Here is a 6000-nt window from a genome sequence, read left to right on the forward strand (position 1 = left end):
AGAACCGGTTGTTGAATTATTTGAATCCAATCACTGGTTGGTGTCTACCACAAGGACAGTGGTGGGTTCAAAAATTGTTCGAACCTACTCTGTGGGTGTGGCCTCCTTTGTGGGAGTGGCTTGCTGCCCATGTGACCAGATGGGAGTGGCTTGCTGCCCATGTGACCGGATATGAAATGCCAACGACACTTGTCAGAACCCCCTTAAATTACCTCCCACACAGCACTGGCATGCATAAGAATAGGATGTAAACTTGTTTTTTAAAAGGCATCTTTGGTTTGCGTTAAAACAACTTCAACACACGCAATGTTCTGATTGCACCACAAACGCAGGAGTCATCCTCACCTTTCACAGAGGCACTGAGTTTTATAAATAGGAGCATGATAGTGTAGAATAATCCTATCCAAGGACCAGTGGTGGGTTTCAAAAATTTTTGGAAGCTCTTCTGTAGGTGTGGCCTGCTTTCCGGGTCCCCTGGTGGAACCTCTTCTAACCAGTTCGGTAGATTTGACGAACCGGTTCTACCGAACTGGTGCGAACTGGTAGGAACCCACTTCTGCTCAAGGACCACTAAATTCTTAATTTTAAATCCCGTGGACCACTAATACGATCTACCTAATAACTGGCTGGGTGGGCGTGGCTAGGTTGCCATGTGACTGGATGGGCGTGGCCAACTCAATGTCACTCACGTCAAGGGGTGCCTCGCCAGCTCTACTCGCCCCTCCCCTCCCAGCCCCTCCTCGCCTACCCATGCAAGCTCCTTAGGGCCCCAACAGGAAGCCATTGCTGGAGTTGAGCAGCCACCAGGAGGAAGAGTTGGCAAAACAGCTCAGCTCAAATTGGATCTGACCGAGGAGGAGGCTCAACAGAAGCTCCTCACTGAGGACTAGGAGCATGGGCTTTCCAAGCAGAGGGAAGGCCTGTGGGAGTGCAAGGTTAGGTACCGGCGCTTGGAGGCTCGCTGGGATGAGATGGTCAGCCAGTTGCAGCCCATGATGCTGTCCCATTGGAACGAGGCCCTCCGGCTCTTTGCCACCAGCCGTGCTTCCCTCCAGCCTTCGCCCAAAGCCCCCCACCAGGAGGCTGAAGCAGACCCCAAGTCGGAATTTCTCCCCCTTTCTGACCCCCACAAAAAGACCCCAAAGGGGGAGACTCTCTGCAGCAACACAAGCGTTCATTGCATGTATCCATCCCAGGGGGGCGTAATTTGAGGACCCCTGACTTAGTGCAATATTAAAAAATGCAAATAATTTTTCTGCAGACCACCAAAATTTTCTCAAGGACCACCAGTTGGTGACCCGCTGGTCTCCTTTGAGGAAGATGAGGAAGAGCTAGCTCTGAGGACATCAGACCATGGAGATGTGGAAGGCTTGGGGGCCGGTTCAAACAGTGGACACGAAGCCGTGCCAGGAATATCAGCGTTTATGACCATTTTTCACACTTACGACCCATTGCAGCATCCCCATGATCACGAGATTGAAATTCGCATTCCCTGGTAACTGACTCATATTTATGACGGTCGAAATGTCCCCTTTTACAACCTTCGGACAAGCAGAAGCAGCCAGATTCCCTTACTAACTTCGCCATTCATTTAACAACTGTGGCCAGAAAGGTGGTAAAAATGGGGCAAAACTCACTGAAGGACCGTTTCACTTAGCAACGGAAATTTGGGGCTCCATGGTGGGTGTAAGCCAAGGACTAACTTATAACTTCGGGGCATCCAATCTTTCTTTTCTGCCTAATTTCCAGTGTCTCATTTTACTGCACGACTGTCTCATCGCTTTATAATATGGCGGGATGGTTATGTTATAGGACACATTATGTCCTCCTCCTTTAATAAGCTACCTTTGCTGGAGTTTCCAGATTTCTTTTTTTAATGTTCATTTTTATGCGGCACTTATTGCTAATGCCGCTTTCTCCTGCTGCAGCCATTAAGCCTTCTGTTCCCTCTCTGATAAATTCAATCTAAAACCAGATTGTTATTCAATTGCTGTTCAATCATTATGGGATAATAACGCGGCAATCCTCTTGTTGTTGTTGTTATTGTTGTTATGTTTTAGTGCTTTACAATTGGGTTGGCCAGCTGGCCGGTTATTTCCTCCTGGATCCAATGATCCGACGTGGAAGATATTACGAGGAGAAACAGCTCTCGAAGGGAGCTCTAAACTTTTTTCTTTAAACCCACATCCTGCGGATTTTCATGGTCGCTGCTAATGGTTGGCTCATTCTCTTGGGCCAAGAAGGTCCTGGTTCGACAGTCTTGAACCCGGGGCCCTAGCTAGCAAAATGAGATGCGTTAACAGAGGGAGAGACTCACAATCACGTGGCGCTTAATAATGGCTTGGTAAAGCCACACTTGGAATACCGCATCTGTTCTGATCAAGCCTTCCCCAGCAGCATGAAGCCAAGTCCTTGTTCCGATAAACCCTTTTTATTTAATTGACAGTGAATTCCTCTCCAGCCAAGTCTTTCCTCTCCCGCAGTCTTTCAAGATAGTTCACAATTAGTGACCTTGATCAGGCTTGGAGAGTGGCCAGGCCGATATCTTTCAGACGCCCACAATACTTGACAAGAATGCAGGAATGAACGAATTGTCTCCTGCAAACTCCACTCCCCCTTCAGTCCTGTTTTATTTCCTCTGGGAGGGGCCATTCACCGTCCACCTGTGCCTTTACTCCTGAGTCGGCCCTTGTTCCTTAGCTGTTCCCTTCATCTGGCAACTCTGAACATGCACACACTGGGAATAGGCTCCAGCTGTTCTTCTGCCTCACTGATGTCTGACTCCGAAGGCAGCTGATAAATGTCCGACGGCCCTGGCCCCCTCTCTGCCTCCGACACAGAGCCCTCATCAGAGCCTTCCCCCAGACTCCAGGACTGGGCCATCTTCCTTCCCAACCTCCTCACTGTCTGAATCTGCTGCCAGCTCTACTGGCCGCTGGCAGGCCACAACATCATCCAATTTTTGTAAATAAAAAAAAAAGATGTGGAGACTCTCGAAAGAGTGCGGAGAAGGGCAGCAAAGATGATTAGGGGACTGGAGGCTAAAACATATGAAGAACGGTTGCAGGAACTGGGTATGTTTAGTAGAAGAAGGAAAAGGAGGAGGAGGGGAGGAGGTGGAGGAGGAGGAGGAGGAGGAGAAGGAGAAGGAGAAGGAGAAGGAGAAGAAGAAGAAGAAGAAGAAGAAGAAGAAGAAGAAGAAGAAGAAGAAGAAGAAGAAGAAGAAGAAGAAGAAGAAAAAGACGACAACATCTATGGAGATTCTCAGTCATCCAAGTCATAATTGTCCCAAAGGTGCTTTTTCAAGAGGCAACTGGACTTTCCAACAACTAGAAAGCCCAGTTGCCTCTTGAAAAAGAACCTTTGGGATGAGGAGGAGGAGAAGGAGGAGGAGGTGGAGGAGGAGGTGGAAGAGGAAGAGGAGGAGGAGAAGGAGGAGGAGGTGGAGGAGGAGGTGGAAGAGGAGGAGGAGAAGGAGGAGGAGGAAGAGGAGGAGGAGGAGAAGGAGGTGGGGGAGGAGGTGGAAGAGGAAGAGGAGGAGGAGGAGGAGGAGGAGGAGAAATAATGAAATGGGAGACTGAAAAACATGATGAACAGTTGTAGGATTTAGGTATGTTGAGTTCCGTGATGGCGAACCTATGGCATGTGTGGCACAGGTGGCAAATGGAGCCATATCTGCTGGCAAATGAGCCATCAGGCCCAGCAGACATGTGCATGCAGGCAACTGATTTTCAGCCTTCCGGAGGGCCGGGGAAAGCTCTTTTCAACCTCCCCAGGCTTCAGAAAAGCTTCCGGAGCCTGGGGAGGGCAAAAAACAGGCCCAATGAACCTACCGGAAGTTCGGAAACGGATCTTGACATTGGGCACTATTTAATAAAATGAAATTCAGTGGTGAAAAGAGTAAGGTTCTACATTTAGGCGAGAAAAACGAAATGCACAGGAACAGTATAGGTGGTGCCTTGCTCAATCGTAGTAACTGTGAGGGGGATCTTGGAGTCCTAGTGGACCACCATTTAAATAGGAGCCAGCCGTGTGCAGCAGCTGCCAAAAAAGCCAACACAGTTCTAGGCTGCATAAACAGAGGAAAAGAATCAAGATCACGTGAAGGGTTAATACCACTTTATAAGGCCTTGGTAAGGCCACACTTGGAATATTTGCATTCAGTTTTGGTCGTCACGATGTAGAAAAGCTGTTGAGACTCCAGAAAGAGTGCAGAGAAGAGCAACAAAGAGGATTAGGGGACACTGGAGACTAAAACATATGAAGAACGGTTGCAGGAACTGGGTATGTCTAGTTTAATGAAAAGAAGGACCAGGGGAGACATGATAGCAGTCTTCCAATATTTCAGGGGTTGCCACAAAGAAGAGGAAGTCAAACTTTTCTCCAAGGCACCTGAGGGTAGAACAAGAAGCAATGGGTGGAAACTAATCAAGGAGAGAAGCAACTTAGAACTGAGGAGAAATTTCCTGACGGTTAGAACAATTAATCAGTGGAACTACCTGCCTCCAGAAGTTGTGAATGCTCCCACAGTGGAAGTTTTTAAGAAGATGTTGGATAACCATTCGTCTGAAGTGGAGTAGGGTTTCCTACCTAAGCAGGGGGTTGGACTAGGAGACCTCCAAGGTCCCTTCCAACTCTGTTATTCTAATTTCTAATTAAACAACCTTCTTTGCTGGATCTGAAAACTGAAAGAATCAGGGGGATGGGAGACCACCAAGAAACCCTAGGATTGTAGGATTGACCAGGAAACAACAAAGATTTTTCAGGTGTGGTGGTGGGAGGAATTCCATAACTTTCTCAAGAAAAGTGTGTGTTTCTGGATTCAGAAAGAGTTTTGACTAACTGAAAAATAAGTTTTCCTTCGTCTGCAAAGTAGAGAGCGGGGAGACATTTGATCTTAAATTTAGCAAAGGCTTCCCTGATTCACATCATCTTCAACTCAGGGCATCCGGATTGTTCAATTCTCTTCCTCAGTTGCACTTCACCACTTTTCTTTAGCCTCGTTGCAAGGAATGAAAAAAAAATCTCAACCAAAAATGCCTTTATGCAGGAAAATAATGTCCTGAGAGCCATTCCATTATGCAACTTTATAGGGTTTATAACAACAGAGACTATTAGACAAAACTGCAAAGAAGCAAGAAACAGAAAATCACTTGGAGAAATGAGACTCAAAAGACCTACAGTGCATTTTAAAAATTAGCCTGACTTGGAAAGCAAAACTGAGGTACGAAAGAAAGAGAGAGAGAGACAGAGTGACAGAGAGAGAGTGTGTGAGAGAGAGAGGATAGAAGGTAGGAAGGCAGGAAGGCAGAAAGGCAGGAGGGCAGGAAGGCAGAAAGGAAGGAAGGCAGGAGGCTGGCAGGCAGGCAGGCAGGCAGGAAGGAAGGAAGGAAGGCAGGAAGAAGGAAGGAAGGCAGGAGGCTGGCAGGCAGGCAGGCAGGCAGGCAGGAAGGAAGGAAGGAAGGCAGGAGGCTGGCAGGCAGGCAGGCAGGCAGGCAGGCAGGCAGGCAGGCAGGAAGGAAGGAAGGAAGGAAGGAAGGAAGGAAGGAAGGAAGGAAGGAAGGAAGGAAGGAAGGAAAGAAGGATGGATGGATGGATGGATGGATGGAAAAAAGAAAAAGGAAGGAAAAAGAAAAGAAGAAAAAAGATGGAAGGAGGAAGGAAGGCAAAAAAGAGAGAAAAAAGGAAAAAAGAAAGAAGGAAGGAAGAAAACAAAAGGAAGGAAAGCAAAAGAGAGTGAAAGAAAAAGAAAAAAGAAAGAAAGAAAAGGGAGGGAGGGAGGAGAGAAAGAGAAAGAAAGAAGAAAGGAAAGAAAGAAGAAGAGAGGAAAGAAAAGAAGGAAAGGAAAAGAAGGAAGGAAGGAGACGGCAAGCAAGAGAAAGAAAGAAAAAGAATGAAAGAAGGAGGGAGGAAAAAAGAGAAAGAAGGGAGGAGTGAGAAAGAGAAGGAAAGGAGAAAAGGAAAGAAAGAGGGAGGGTGGAAGAAGAGAGAGAAAGAAGG

Source organism: Thamnophis sirtalis, unplaced genomic scaffold (assembly GCF_051295495.1).
Source record: "Thamnophis sirtalis isolate CommonGarterSnake01/CBP01778 unplaced genomic scaffold, rThaSir2_p1.2 scaffold_1, whole genome shotgun sequence".
In the NCBI taxonomy this organism is placed as follows: domain Eukaryota; kingdom Metazoa; phylum Chordata; class Lepidosauria; order Squamata; family Natricidae; genus Thamnophis; species Thamnophis sirtalis.